This window comes from Symphodus melops (genome assembly GCF_947650265.1).
Source record: "Symphodus melops genome assembly, chromosome: 1".
NCBI lineage: Eukaryota > Metazoa > Chordata > Actinopteri > Labriformes > Labridae > Symphodus > Symphodus melops.
The window spans coordinates 1,935,781-1,952,322 of NC_136691.1; the positions used below are offsets into that span (position 1 = coordinate 1,935,781).

The 16,542-nt window shown below is 44.7% G+C and overlaps 1 long non-coding RNA gene across 1 annotated transcript; it reads left to right on the forward strand.

The window, feature by feature from the left end:
- The first annotated feature begins 10,732 nt into the window (after nucleotides 1–10,732).
- Nucleotides 10,733–11,082, forward strand: LOC306836030. The gene is made up of 3 exons (XR_013780728.1): nucleotides 10,733–10,775; nucleotides 10,852–10,883; nucleotides 11,005–11,082. It is a non-coding gene; the product is annotated as an uncharacterized lncRNA (long non-coding RNA).
- Nucleotides 11,083–16,542: the final 5,460 nt, after the last annotated feature.

Sequence of the window (16,542 nt, forward strand, 5' to 3'; positions counted from 1 at the left end):
AGATACAAACGAGCAACAGCAAGAAATGAAACAGGAAGTGCCGTCAGTTTAAAAAAAAAAAAAATACAATGCATAAAAATGTGGTAAAAGTAACAATTTAAAATGTGAAAAGCAAAAACAGCTAACATAAATCAAATCAGAGATTACAATCTTATTAATGTTTTATCGTTGTGTTATACATGTATTTATGTTACATGACACCAGGAGTCAAAACACTGACGTGAAACGCCGTGACAGAAGAGACAAACTTCGTCTTTCCTTCCACAAAGGGACGAAGATGGAAGTCGAGTGAACGTTTGGTTTTTTTTTCTGTGAAGAGTCGAGACGCAGCTGACGTCGAGAATAATAAAAAAAAAAACTCTCCTCAAGGTTGAATTTACAGCGTGACCTTCAGGAACATCCTGACCTTCATTTGTCTCTCGTCTGTTTTAAAGATGGCGACGTTAGAGACGATAAAAATACAACACGTGGCTGTGTTGTGTTCGCACGCACAAACTCCAGTGAACCGAAACACACCGAGCAACATGTTCTGAGTTCAGTGCACAAAAAGAAACAAACGCACAACAAAAGTACAAGTTTTCTACTCCAATGCATGCTGGGAAATGTCAGGTGTCACACGGAGCCTCGGGGAGAGCGGCTGAGTGTCAGACGTGAAGTTTGTCGCCATCTTGTGGGCTTCCTGAAACACTGACAGATATCAGCAGGTGGAAGAAGAGAAGAGGAGAGGTCTTGTTTTTTTCTGTAACAGAAAGATGTTTATCTTCACTTCCGTTTGTTTTACTTTTGACACAGAAACACGTGAAACCTCCGTTTTTTAAAATTGTTGCTAATACTTTAAAACTGTATTTTTTTTTATTTAATTTTTTTAGCAAATGAACATGTCTTTGTATTTCGCTCATTTTTATAACCGCTGTAGAGAACTGAAACAATCTTAGATGCAGCCTTGTTTGAGGTTATGTCATGTGCGCCACATACGGGGGCGGTACTAGTCCCTGTGGGTCCGGTCCGGTCCGGTCCGGTCCGGTCCGGCCTCGGCCCTGTGCTGCATGCTGTCTTCTCCTCCTCTACGAGTCTCTCCTCTGCTGTCATAACCAATAAAGTCAAACATGCAGAATTTTATATTCCCTCCCTTCAGACTGCTTTATTCCCCCCCTCACGTGTTTGTACGTTGTGTGCGCTTCCTGCTGTTTTCTGTCTCTCCTCTCTCAGGTCGTCTTCAAGCAGAAAATGGGTGGAGCCAATTAATGTGATCTGATGCACCTGAGCAGGCTGGACCTGAGGATTAAAGTCGGCTCTGTCTCTCACTCGGGGGTCAACGCTTCACACATTGGCATAGAGTTAAATAAATACTGGAGAGATTTGAGTAACTTAATAACTGTGCGGTCTCCCGTACTGTGTGACCTCCTGAGCCGGGTCGAGACAGATGGGGGCTCGTCTGATTTTTGAACTTGGATTTGGCTTGATACTTGGTAAGTCTAATTAGTGTTGTACCAGGTTGGTGTGCAGTTTGCTTGAGAACTGTGAGTTCATTACTCTTGCAGTATGTGATAGTTTCGACCACACAATGGTGTAACAAGGTTTGTTGAATAAGTTTTGGTTTGGGTTTTTTTTTTAGGCACCCTGATCAGCGAGCCGCCGGGCAAGCAGGACGTGCCACTCTTTTTATTTTGCCTTTTTTGTTTTAGGTGGTAACTGGGGGGAGGGCGAGGGGGCGCACCAGATCAGGGGTGTTTCAGGTGACTGCCTCGGTTGTTTTCTGGAATATTCTGAGTTTGGGAGACGCCTCGAGCCCGGCAAGCCATTGAAGAGGTGAGTTAGATATTTGTAAAGGTTTTGGCTCTATAAAACTTGTAAATCAGAATATTTTCTGTTTGTTTGAGAGATTACCTTGTTACACTAAGTTCCTTCAGATGTTTGGTAAGCGGGTTGTGAACGTGCCATTTGATCAGTGGTAGACTTGACTTGAGATTTTGACAATGGCGTTTGTGTAGAGCTGTTGTCTCTGCAGTTGGAACATGACAAAAGTACGTTACAACAAAGACTCGAAATGCAACTTGAACTGGAAAGAATGAAACTGGAAACAAGAAAAGACTTGATCTTCAAAAGTACAAATTTCTACTGATTAAAGAGGGTAAATTGGCTGATTGTTCCTGCCAGTTCTTCGGACAGAGGGGACTCGGGTTCTGCTATCAGAGAAGTTGTTCCTGCACCTTTTGCAGAGAGCTGACCTTGATGCAGACTTGGTAAATTGATTTGGATATTTGTCCTCAAATGCCTGATGGGATGGGGTGTGATTTTGTTGGACACTTGATGTAAAGCCTCTAACTGTTGTAACTCGGATGCAATTTGTCTTGCAGGAACATGTGACCAGTGTCCAGAGTGTCCAGAGGTGGCACGTTTGGCAAAAAAATTATTTCATCAGGACAGACATCTCAGACGGATACGCCTGGTGCTGTTCTCCCTCCTGATTTGGGAGGAGGAGAAGGCATCAGAAACGTTTGGTTTGAGGTTTTGTGATGATCCAGATTTGAAAGTTGATGAAAAATATGTTTCACCTCCAGTTTTTGATCCAATGTTTGAAAATGTAAAAGAGGTTCTTCAAATGATTCAAAGGTAGGAACTGCTGTGGTGTTGGTTCAAGCAGGAAAGCCTCCCAGAGGTCGACTTTGTACAAGTTCAATCTCGATCTCTTGATCTTAACTTCTTTCAGGACCTAAAGACTATTTCAACCAGAATATTAAAAAGTGGATCTGGATCTTTTCACGTCTCAACACTCAAAGTTAGAAGCGTCATATTAACTTCTCATATCGGCAGAATAATTGTGTAAAATGCTTGTATTTGATTTTTTTTTAAAGCCTTTACAAATCAAGGTGACGTCTTATATTAACATTTTAGTCACTTACTTTGGATTTTTTTTTTCTTCACATGACTTAAACTGACTGAAGTTGAATGCTCTGCGTGTTGTTGCATGTTGCAAGAGATGGTGTGGAGATTGTCCTATCAGAATAGCCTACTTGAGTACTTCCGTGACTTGGTAACAACAAGTTGTCATATACGTTGAAACCTATTTTTATTTTAACGTCAGATCATTCACTTTACATGGAAAGATTAAGTTATTTCCTTTACTGCAGTGAAATTCACCTACACACACACACACACACCTCCCGTATGTTGTCAGAATATGTTGTTGACTGGCGGACTTTTTTTTTTTTTTAGCAACGCTGTTTTAAGATCTGCTTTTCTCATAAACCACTAGAAGGAAACATGTCTATCTATAGATCTGCACGGACACAGAAAGCCTCAGTGCATCACACGTTTCTAGAGAATCACAGACAATGGCTCTACGGGAGTTAATCCTCATTTTTGTGCTTCAGTTCGAAGGTAATTTCTAATGTTTCTGCTTTTTAGTTTTAAAGTAAACTGTAATTGTTTTTCATGCAGGAAAAATGTATAAATATCTTTTAGTGTTTTTATCTAAACAGTGGTAAAGGGTTAGACAGCAGTTAACAACCCTTTTAATTCTTGAAAAGTGTACCTGAAGGATACAGGTAACATCTAAAACCAAATTTAGTAGCTGAAGCTCAGCCGCCAGGTGTTGGAGTTCACCCCGGTGAACGAGAGGGTCGTGTCCCTACGCCTTCGGGTAGGGGACAGGTCTCTAACAGTCGTTTCGGCCTACGGCCCGAACGGCAGTGTGGAGTACCCGGCCTTCTTGGAGTCCCTGGGAGGGGTGCTGGACAGTGCTCCGACTGGGGACTCCATTGTTCTACTGGGGGACTTCAATGCTCACGTGGGCAGCGACAGTGAGATCTGGAGTGGGGTGATTGGGATGAACGGCCTCCCTGATCTGAACCAGAGTGGTGTTCTGTTATTGGACTTCTGTGCTAGTCACAGTTTGTCCATAACAAATACCATGTTCGAGCACAGGGATGTTCATAAGTGCACGTGGCACCAGGACTCCCTAGGCCGGAGGTCGATGATAGACTTTGAGGTCGTGTCATCTGACCTCCGGCCGTGTGTCTCGGACACTCGGGTGAAGAGAGGGGCTGAGCTGTCAACTGATCATGGTGGTGAGTTGGATGCGCTGGCAGGGGAGGAAGCCGGTCAGACTCGGCAGGCCCAAACGTGTAGTGAGGGTCTGCTGGGAACGTCTGGCTGAGCCCTCTGTTAGCGAGGTCTTCAACTCCCACCTACGGACGAGCTTTTCACAGATCCCGGGGGAGGCTGGGTGCATTGAGTCCGAGTGGACCATGTTCTCCACCTCCATTGTCAAAGCAGCTGCTCTGAGCTGTGGTCGCAGGGTCTCTGGTGCCTGTCGTGGCGGCAATCCCCGAACCCGGTGGTGGACACCGGAAGTAAGGGAGGCCGTCAAGCTGAAGAAGGAGTCCTATCGGGCGTTGCTAGTGCATAGGACTCCTGAGGCAGCTGACGGGTACCGGCAGGCCAGGCGTTCTGCAGCCCGGGCGGTCGTGGAGGCAAAAACTCGGGCCTGGGAGGAGTTTGGGGAGGCCATGGAGGAGGACTTTCGGTCGGCCTCGAGGAAATTCTGGCAAACCATCCGTCGCCTCAGGAGGGGGAAGCAGTGCTTCACCAACACTGTTTACAGTGCAGGTGGGGAGCTGCTGACCTCAACTGGGGATGTAGTCAGACGGTGGAAGGAATACTTTGAGGATCTCCTCAATCCCACCGTCACGTCTTCCACCGAGGGAGCAGAGGCTGAGTTCTCAGAGGTAGACTCGTCCATCACCCAAGCCGAAGTCACCGAGGTAGTTGGCAAGCTCCTTGGCGGCAAGGCTCCGGGGGTGGATGAGATTCGCCCTGAGTATCTTAAGTCTCTGGATGTGCAGGGGCTGTCATGGTTGACACGCCTCTGTAACATCGCGTGGAGGTCGGGGACAGTGCCTCTGGACTGGCAGACCGGGGTGGTGGTCCCTCTTTTCAAGAAGGGGGACCGGAGGGTGTGTTCCAACTACCGGGGAATCACACTCCTCAGCTTCCCTGGGAAAGTCTATTCCAGGGTTCTGGAGAGGAGGGCCCGGCTGATTGTCGAACCTTGGATTCAAGAGGAACAATGCGGTTTTCGTCCTGGCCGTGGAACACTGGACCAGCTCTACACTCTCCAGCGGGTGCTCGAGGGTTCATGGGAGTTTGCCCAACCAGTCCACATGTGCTTTGTGGATTTGGAGAAGGCATTCGACCGTGTCCCTCGCGGCGCCCTGTGGGGGGTGCTCCGGGAGTATGGGGTTCGGGGCCCTTTGCTAAGGGCGGTCCGGTCATTGTACGACCGGAGCAGGAGTATGGTTTGCATTGCCGGCAGTAAGTCGGACTTGTTCCCGGTGCACGTTGGCCTCCGGCAGGGCTGCCCTTTGTCACCGGTTCTGTTCATTACTTTTATGGACAGAATTTCTAGGCGCAGCCAGGGGCCGGAGGGGGTCCGGTTCGGGGACCACAGGATCTCGTCTCTGCTTTTTGCAGATGATGTGGTCTTGCTGGCTCCATCGAACCCGGACCTCCAGCGCGCACTGGGGCGGTTCGCTAACGAGTGTGGGGCGGCTGGGATGAGGATCAGCACCTCTAAATCTGAGGCCATGGTTCTCGACCGGAAAAAGGTGGTTTGCCCTCTTCGGGTCGGTGGGGAGTCCTTGCCCCAGGTGGAGGAGTTTAAGTATCTCGGGGTCTTGTTCATGAGTGGGGGGAAGATGGAGCATGAGATCGACAGACGGATCGGTGCGGCGTCTGCAGTCATGCGGTCGCTGTATCGGTCCGTCGTGGTGAAGAAGTAGCTAAGCCGAAAGGCAAGGCTCTCGATTTACCGGTCGATCTTCGTTCCTACCCTCACCTATGGTCATGAGCTTTGGGTCATGACCGAAAGAACAAGATCTCGGATACAAGCGGCCGAAATGGGCTTCCTACGTAGGGTGGCTGGGCGCACCCTTAGAGATAGGGTGAGGAGCTCGGTCACCAGGGAGGAGCTCGGAGTAGAGCCGTTACTCCTCCACATCAAGAGGAGTCAGTTGAGGTGGTTCGGGCATCTGGTCCGGATGACCCCTGGACGCCTCCCTAGGGAGGTGTTCCGGGCATGTCCCTCTGGGAGGAGGCCTCGGGGTAGACCCAGGATACGCTGGAGAGACTATGTCTCTCGGCTGGCTTGGGAACGCCTTGGGGTCCCACCGGAAGAGCTGGAGGAGGTGTCTGGGGTGAGGGAAGTCTGGGTGTCTCTGCTTAGACTGCTGCCCCCGCGACCCGGTCCCGGATAAGCAGTAGAAAATGGATGGATGAAGATTTCATCACCAATTTGCTGTAGTTCATGTTTCTTGTTAATATTTGCCAACAGGTTGGGCGGCCGAATGGAGCGTCTTACCAAACATGTTACTTCCTCTTTTGATTACATACAATCAAAAAAGGGGAGTGAATGGAAACAACAACATTTCTATGAGTCTGAGCTGTGAGATAAATAGATCACACTGAGATGCATTAATTATCTTTGCTGTATCTCTTTAGGACTGACAGGTCAGCATGAAGCCAAAACCTGATGATCTGATCTGTGTTTGATGACTTTAAATGCATGCTCACTTGTTTAAAACATTGTTGTATTTCCGTTTGAGTTTATGTTTACTCTTCATCTGATGCAACGTCATTCTGTAGAGCTTTTAGTTTCTTGTGAAGTCTGTTGAAAGGAATAAGGTGATGATGAAAGCTTGGGGGCATTGCCACACACTCAATAGGAGGAAAGGCAGTTTGTTTTTTTAAAAAGTTATTTTAACACAGAAGTTTATCCACAAGCAGGAAACTGAAGTGTTTGTCAAACACCAGATCAGTGTGGGTTTAAAGTCAGAGCAGACGAGTGCTGACAGAGAACGGACAGAGAATGGCTCGACTGGAACTCGTCTTTGTTTTTGCTCTTCTGTTTGAAGGTAAAGCTCTTTTCTTTTTAAACACGTCTTATACTTTGACTTATCGTGATCTTTTTGAGACTTGTGGGAAATATTACGACCAGAGTTAAGCCTCTTTTCTTTTGATCTATTTATGTGCTTTTACTCCTACATGACCTAACCGCTTGGTAAACAGCGCACTCCTTAATCAGAATTTTTTTAGGTCTTTAAAAGTTGGGGAAAAGTCTTGTCAGAAGGGTAAGAGGGAGATTCTCACATGTAATCAGAAACAAGCAGATTAAGGAAATGTAAATAACGTGTAATCTCCATTACTGCTGTGGTTCAAAAAGTCTCCTGAGTCAAGATATTCTGAAAAGTATTCATGTTTTTGATGGTGATTAAGGATAAGAAGGATCTTGTTACTGTGAGAGACGCTGTGACAGTAAGACGAAATAGTTGAGTAACGGATTGGCCTTTCGTTCACACGGCGTCAGTGTTTCATCGGGGGGGGGATGCAAGCTTTGGATTGCAACCTCCAGGGTGTGGCGAAACTGATCCGGGGGGTGTATCAGCCATATGAACAAAAAGGCGTGAACTTTCTGGCTGCGATGACCTCACCACATCCCCCCGAGAACAAACTGAAAAATAGTTGGATGACGTTGTCCTTCTGTTATTAACTTAGATTCCTTATCGTCAATCCACCACTGTGTGACGGTTAAATCACTCAAGTCTTCTTTGTTAAATCTTCTTTATTGTTGGAATTCTTCTAATTATGTTGACATTCACTGAGTGTGTGTGTGTGTGTGTGTGTGTGGTTTCTGCAATAACAAAGCATGAAATGAAATTACAATGCTGCATTGAACTGCAATCAACTCCACATCAAAAACAAGTGCAGGTACGCATTACGGCCACAAGGTGGCGCTTCGTGATCAGCTGAAGCTGTTATAGCTGCCTGCAAACACGTGTCCTTATTGGGTTTAAGATAGCATGTTCAAGCTAACTGGTTAGCAACTTAGCAAACTCCATATCTTGACTCTTAACTTAACCTGAACATTATCATACGACACCAAGACATAATATGACATAGACATAGAATATAATTTCACATTCTCCATGTACTTACAATCAAATGGACGCACACAAGATATTAAGGCACACCAACAAACTCCCAGCATCTGTAAATAGCGTCTATTCTCTAATGGAACGAACAACTGTCGGTGTTCACGGAGAAATGGGCTAAAACAAGTCATGGGGGGGAAACGGAACAGTCCAACTCAGTAGGGCCTTTTTAACACAAACACAAACAACAATGGCGGCGGATCCACTTCTGCTTGTGTTTTCCTGGCATTTCATGGTCTTGTAGTTTAGTGTTACATGGAGGAGCAATTCTACTTCTTCTTCTGTCCAAACGAAACGTTGCGTTCTTTTCCGGTGGCCTGAGGATGAGGAGGTTGTGGAAGAAGTGGTTATAGTGGTGGGTGTCGTGTTGTAAAGTTCTGCTGCCCACTACTGGCCAACGGTGAGAACTACATCGTTCACTCACGCAGATGGAGGCAAGACATGCAGTATAGATGATTTGTACTTTGAATCCGGAGTGGGGGTGTTTCTGTGACTTTCTAGGCTGCATTCTCGTGGGAACGGGGCCATAGTATCACATTCATCAACAACTGTCTGTTATTTCAAAATAAAACCGGTCATAACACAAAGGTGTCGACTGAGACTGATCACTTCTCTGTAACATGTAGTGGGAGGGAGCCTTTCTTACCCGTCAGGTGGGCGGTTCCATGTTAGTGACGTCCAAGCAGCAAAACACAGGACCAATGCAGAAGTGTGAAATCCTGCAGTTTGTCGAGTGTCCGCTTGAGGCTGGCTGCAGGAACACAAGAAGTCATGTACACACGGGTGGAAAAAACATGTGTACAGCATGGTGCAGATCTGACTGGTTGTTTTCACTGTAGAGGGGGAGATTTCAAGGGTCTCAGCCCTTTTACTTTTCTGAACGTGATATCCATAGTTAATGTAGCTGACCTGATTGACAGGTGGGCGCCATGTAAGAGTTCGTCAAGAGACTTAAAAAACGCTCCAGCTCTCAGCCCGTCGTTAGGTTGACTGAAAGCATGGCGGCTGCTGACCATGAGACTCCTTATTTAATTGTCACTGTTCTCCTTTATAATTTCCAGTGGGCAACAGTGAAGAAGAGCTCTATCGTTTCTACCGACCTGATGAAGATGTCTCTCTGCCCTGTGGAACACAAAATAGAACTGAACAGTGCTCCAAGATTTCATGGCTTTATAACAGAGATCCATCACTGACTGTTGCTGAAGCAAAGAGAGGAAAGATTGAGAAGACGTCACCTCGAGCTGCCAGGCTGAGTTTGGACTCAGACTGCTCTTTGGTCATTAGACGCATCACTGCTGAGGATGTTGGTCGCTACATTTGTCGGATGGATAATACTGATCAGTTCGATGTCGATGTGTATCTCAGTGTTTTGACAGGTAGGTCTTCTTTCTATGATTATCTAAATAATCTTGCCATGTCAGAGTGCAGCGGCTGCCCCCACTGAAAGCACCCCTGAGCTGGTGGGGGGTTCGATGCCTCAGCAGTGCTTGAGAAGTTGGTCTGGCACCTCTCCAGCTACCAGACCTTGAACCGGCAACACATCGGTTCCAAACCCAAGTCCCTACGGCAGGGGTGCTCCCAGATACAAAGACCAGGACCCTGCTACATACAAAGACCAGGACCCAGCAACATATAAAGACCAGGACCCAGCTACATACAAAGACCAGGACCCAGCAACATACAAAGACCAGAGTCTCTCTCTCTCTCTCTCTAACTGTAATATCCAGTTACAGACCTAAATTCTAAATGATTATATGTTTTGCATGTTTTAATGAGGTAGATCACTTTGACGTGGTCATTTTTAAAAGTGTGAGCACCCCGGTCCTACGGACTGAGCTACTGCCACCCCGATTTTTAGAAAATTACCAACCCTGCCTTGAAGTCTACTTTGTTTAATGATCGAGAGAAAAAGGAATCATGAAGTTCAAACAAAAAGAAGATGACGTGACTAAAGATGACTAGACTCATATCAGAGTATTTAAAGGAAGGTGCTGACTTCAATGAAAATAATCATTTTAACTGAGTTATGGCTTCTGTCTTTCAGTCTCTCAGCTTCCAGCAGACTCTAATCAAACGAGGAACAGTGAAGTCACACTGGAGTGCTCTCTGTTGAGATACAACGATGGTCGCCACCCTTGTCGATCAGACGGTCTCCGCTGGCTGGACGAGACAGGAACTGAAGTTACTGAAGGTGTCCTAAAGTCTTCCAGAGATGCAGACTGCGTCTCTCATCTGAAGGTGAAGCATCAGAGTGGAGACAACAGGAAGTTCACCTGCCAGTTTGTTCTGAACGATGAAGTGGAGATACAGGCGGACTACACACCTGACCTCACAGGTAGGACCACGTAGGATCAGTGAGTCCATTTAGACCAAAAACAAAAATCCACATATGACCCAAAACCCCTTCAAATATTCTGTAAATGGATTTTAATCAGTATGCTTTAGATCGTGTATTTTGAGAAAACAAGTTTATTGTACATATTTTGATTAAAACTCAATCCTCTGATCACAGATCCTGATCCTGGTTCTACTCCTGATCCTGGTTCCTGTATGTCAATCATAATAAAAAAAAAACCTGCACTCTTTCTTGGAGGCATCCCTCAACTGAACGTCTTTTCTGCACTAATCATGTAGCAGGAGTGGAGGTCAGATATTAATGTACTGATGTGTTTTTTTTTGTATTCTTTGAAGCCTGGTCTTCTCTGAGCTACGTCATGACGGCTCTGCGTGTTACATCACTCGTCTTCATGATCGTGTGCACAGTTTTAGTCTTCAGTCTCAGAGGTGAGGAAACAATAATATGGTTAATATGAATAATGTGTAACACATTAATTCTTCTATTTCATCCTTGTATTTCCAGGCTACATCAAAGCACTGCACAAAGGAAACAAAGTGAGTTTAAAACTATGATTTGAAAAATGTAATGTCAGGATTCTTTTGAGGTTGATAATGTGAGACCATGGACGCTGTTGCAGTTAGCTCGGTTTACACTTGTTGTGTTTTTATTTCACAGGTGCACGAGGCAGAGAACGAGGACGTCATCGAGCTCACCTATGAGAACGTAGACGCACGCCATCCTGCCGCTGAAGTGCACTGACCAACAATTCCAGATCAACTTTCACTCATGAGAAAGTCAAGCGACTACAGCGTTACCCGATCACCGAGCTAAACAAATTATCAAGAAAATGCAAAACAAATAACAGGCAAAAGTACAGAAGCCCTATGAGGACATTCATCACTGCATTTTATCCGACACCCCGTCCTTACGTGTACATTTAACGTTTCAATTCTCGAGATCTGGACGTATTTATCCTGTTAATTCAGGATAAAGTGGCTGGTTTTATTTTGACAACAAGTGAGTTAGCTACAGATGTTTTCTCAGCCTTGTTATATGGAGATAACGGCACCAACAAGGCATTTTCACCCAGAAAACTGCCACTCACTGGATATATTATTTTTATTTTTGTCGAACCGTTCTGAATAAACCCTCGAGGTGGTGTTGCATGATATCCAAGTAGATTAGCAAAAGCTGAAATATTCACATTAGCACAACCATGCCACGTTCAAAGTCACTTTAATCTCCTTTTTTCATCCATTCTATTGATCTAAAAAAAAAAAAAAAAACTTGAATTTCCTTCGGGATCAATAAAGTATCTATCTATCTATCTATCTATCTATCATTCTGATGCTCAGTAATAACTTCAAAAAAAAAATCTTGAACATGTCTACATGTATTGAGTTGCTGCCATGTGATAGATGGATTAGATATTTGCAATAACATGCAGTTGAACAGCTTGCCTAATAAAGTGGCCAGTGAGTGTAAATATTGTACATACACAGATGATGCCTCCTGGTGTCCAATGCAAGGAAGTGTATTAGAAACTAGGCTAATCATGTTTTTTCAAGATCCAGTAGTTTGTAATTTATTTGGAGCTGTATATAATATTTAACCATATTTTACAAGAATAACATCACTCACAATGTGTTTAAACTAGAAAAAGTTAACTTTGCAATCAACAACCAATTGACAACTGAATCAAATATCCTGTTCGCTAAACTAGTAACCTGTTAGCTAAGCTAGCTGCATGTTAGCTAAGCTAGCACACTGCCATAATGTCTGTCTAAAGAGTTTACTGAAATGTAACAAATGCAAACACATCAGATATCACAGATATTCCTGTAGGACTGAATGGACTTCTGGTTGACTCATATGTACCGTATAGGTGGAAACGAGGCGTTTGCTTTTTATCTGTAAGAAATGTTTTTATACAGCAGTTTAAAACAGCGTTTATAAAAAAAAATACAACTCCTGCAATAAACTCAACATTTATGAACAATCTCCATTTGAGTAAAAGTTCTTTGAATAACTCAGAACTACGACCAGATAAATGTACATGTGTTTGTTGTTTTGGCTCTCTGCTTCCTTTTCCATCAACACCCACAGGCTGCGTTCTCAGTGCAGCATAGAGCAGCTCCAGTGGACAACTGAACTTCTTAACCGGCTGAGGTGATACGATGTGTGTGGTATTGTTGCGTAAATGGGTGAATAATTTTAACTTAGCTTCATCACCTTTCTAGTTGACTAGTTAACTCTTTCCTAGAACTAAGTGAGGGCTTACTCTCTACTGGATGCTGGTCTACTTTTTCCTAGACCTGGAGCTTGTGGGAAAAAGATCTACCACATCGGCAGAATAATTGTGTAAAATGCTTGTATCAGATTTTTTTTTAAAGCCTTTACAAATCAAGGTGACGTCTTATATTGTGCTTAACATTTTAGTCACTTATTTTGGATTTTTTTTTTCTTCACATGACTTAAACTGACTGAAGTTGAATGCTCTGCGTGTTGTTGCATGCTGCAAGAGATGGTGTGGAGATTGTCCTATCAAAATAGCCTACTTGAGTACTTCCGTGACTTGGTAACTATGACAACAAGTTGTCATATACGTTGAAACCTATTTTTATTTTAACGTCAGATCATTCACTTTACATGGAAAGATTAACTTATTTCCTTGACTGCAGTGAAATTCACCTACACACACAAACACACCTCCCGTATGTTGTCAGAATATGTTGTTGACTGGCAGACTTTTTTTTTATTTTTTTTAGCAACGCTGTTTTAAGATCTGCTTTTCTCATAAACCACTAGAAGGAAGCATGTCTATCTATAGATCTGCACGGACACAGAAAGCCTCAGTGCATCACACGTTTCTAGAGAATCACAGACAATGGCTCTACGGGAGTTAATCCTCATTTTTGTGCTTCAGTTCGAAGGTAATTTCTAATTTTTCTGCTTTTTAGTTTTAAAGTAAACTGTAATTGTTTTTCATGCAGGAAAAAGGTATAAAATATCTTTTAGTGTTTTTATCTAAACAGTGGTAAAAGGTTAGACAGCAGCTGACAACCATTTTAATTCTTGAAAAGTGTACCTGAAGGACACAGGTAACATCTAAAACCAAATTTAGTATGCTGGATCTGAGGCTGATAAATGTCGAGCTGCAGCTGATTTTAATGCAATTGTTGCAAAAAAAGAAGAAGAGAGAAGACATCAATGGCTATAGTCATTTTATCATTGTTATTTTATTCCAGATAAGCTTAATGTGCTTTACACTGATGTTTAAAAGAGCGCATACAAGAGAAGAGTGTTTCACAGTCATGAGTAAGATGCATAACGTCATACACGCCACCAAGCAAACCTCATGTCATCTTGTACACACACACACACAAGCCAAGGCAAGCTTTTTTCACTTGCGTCTTCTGGCAAAGTTCAGGGCCTGTCTCTCCATCCTCATGAGTTTGAAAGAGTGATCCACATGTTCATAACTTCTCGTTTTGGATTAATGTAGTTCTTTGTATTTTGGTTTTTGCTTCGCCGCCTGCAGCTCGTTCAAAATGCGGCTGCACGTCTTCTAACAGGAAACTATTAGAATAATAGCCTCACAAAAACCAAAGGTGAACACAAACCTTTTCCATAAAGATGTGCACATTGGAAAATCTAAATTATCGTTGTCTGGTTTGGGTATAGACGGTGTTAATTTCTAAATTTAGAAAATTGAATCAAGAATACAAGTAAGCGATCGAACAGAAGGCCGTACGAAGAGAAACCAGGGGCGAGAGACTGACTAGGAATCCAGGTGCAAGAGACTGGCTGGGATAAATGTTGGGCTGGGTCTTTTCTTTTGACACTGAGTGACAATGTAAAGAAGGTAACAGGTTGAGCGCTGGTCATTTCAGTTGACAGAGAACTGTGTGTGGGATCATTGGGGAGGCGGTGAATCAGTAGAAGTGTATTAAAACTGTTTGTGAGTCTGGGATAGAACCCCCAGTGACTAGCCGCAGTTGTCATTAGGACTGCTGTAGAAGCTTGCCAGTTAGGACTCCAAATAGGGCATTGCGTCTATACATGTTCTGCTGTTCGTGTGTGTGTGCTGTTGATGTGTGTTTGTGTGCTGTTTTTTGTGTTTTTTCTTGTTGTCATATCGACATAAATTTAAGCATTGATTAATTCAAGGAGCGCAGGAAATGAGGTAGCTGTCGTAGATCACTAGTATTTATTTGCATGCATCTATTATGCATACAACCCATTCTGACTTTGTTTTCTACATTCTTAAAATAGAAAACCATAAATGACTTTATTTTGGCCCCATAGCTTAGACAATCATTTAAACTTTATAATATGTTCACCTTGCTGACATTTCAACTATTTCTAGACTGTTTACGAGTGATGTTTAAACAATTAGACTGGGAATTTTACTGATATGACTGACAAACTGTACAAAAAAATAAAGTCAACTTAGATGGTGCTAATCTTATTGGCATGTTCTTAATATAAGGTTGTACTAGGGGGGGCATAGCTTTAGTTCAAACAAACAGTCCTAGTAGCAGGCTTCCCAGAATGAGTAAAAGCATAACTAGTTGAAATGCCTGGTTTTAATAGTGTATCGCTCCCCAGATGGGAGATACATGTCTTACATCACTTACGCCCACATGAACAACAGCAAACAGCAGATGATAGAGTTAATAAGACTTAGAGCTGCACCTCCTAAAGATGCAGCTTCAAGAGGCAGAGGCTACTTTATGATGCAACCAAATACGTTCCGGTGTTTAATCTAGAGCAACCATATGTACAGCAGCCATATCACTCTTATGGGAGGAGTACAGGGTACAATTTCAATCCGTACAGGCGTGGTTACAAGGGTTATGGTGGACTTGGCTGGGGTGGGTTTGCTCCAAGTCCACAAACTCAAGGATGTTTTTATTATGGGACATTCGACCACTGGGCCAGACACCACCCAGGACAGTGGGCTGCTCCAGCCCTCCCTCACAGGGCCCTCAGAAGCAGCAAGCAGCATGGTTCTTATCAGTACCGGACTCTTAATGGACAAGGAGCCACCCAGGTGTGACAGCAGCCTGGTTAAATGTCAAGGGTCATCCAGAGTGCTTCAAGGGAGAGGGTTTGGCAGAGCCCCTCCTCACAATGACTGTTGAATTCATGCAGCTCTGTGGTTGACACAGGACTATGTTACTCCACTCTCACTGGTGATGTTTCACAACCTTCAATCTTCTTCGCAATGTGTTCCAGTAGTGGAGTTCACGGGTACACCAACGACTATTCCCAGAGACACTTGACAAAAGGGGACATTCTTGCTTTTTACAACTTTTGGAAAACTTGGTTGCAGTCCCCCCTGAACTGCTACCTCCCCGCTGAACTGCTACTCCCCCCTGAACTGCTACCTTATCGTGGTGGGGGAGTTTGAGCACCCGAATCACCATAGGAGCTATGTTGTCAGGGGCTTTGAGCCCCCAGTAGGGTCACCCAAGGCAAACAGGTCCTAGGTGACGGGTCAGACCAAAAGCAGTTCACAACACCCCTATGACAGGAATAAGACCAAGGACCGTGACGTCGCCCGGCATGGCGGAGCCAGGGCCCCACCCTGGAGCCAAGCCTGGGGTTGGGGCCGGCAGGAGAGCGCCTGGTGGCCAGGCTTTTGCCCGTGGGGCCCGTGCTCCGACTGGGGACTCCATTGTTCTACTGGGGGACTTCAATGGTCACGTGGGCAACGACAATGAGATCTGGAGTGGGGTGATTGGGATGAACGGCCTCCCTGATCTGAACCAGAGCGGTGTTCTGTTTTTGGACTTCTGGGCTAGTCACAGTTTGTCCATAACAAACACCATGTTCGAGCACAGGGATGTCCATAAGTGCACGTGGCACCAGGACTCCCTAGGCTGGAGGTCGATGATGGACTTTGTGGTCGTGTCATCTGACCTCCAGCCATGTGTCTCGGACACTCGGGTGAAGAGAGGGGCTGAGCTGTCAACTGATCGCCATCTGGTGGTGTGTTGGATGAGCTGGCAGGGGAGGAAGCCGGTCACACTCGGCAGGCCCAAACGTGTTGTGAGGGTCTGCTGGGAACGTCTGGCTGAACCCTCTGTTAGCGAAGTCTTCGACTCCCACCTCCGGACGAGCTTTTCACAGATCCTGGGAAAGGCTGGGGACATTGAGTCTGAGTAGACCATGTTCTCCACCTCCATTGTCAAAGCAGCTGCTCTG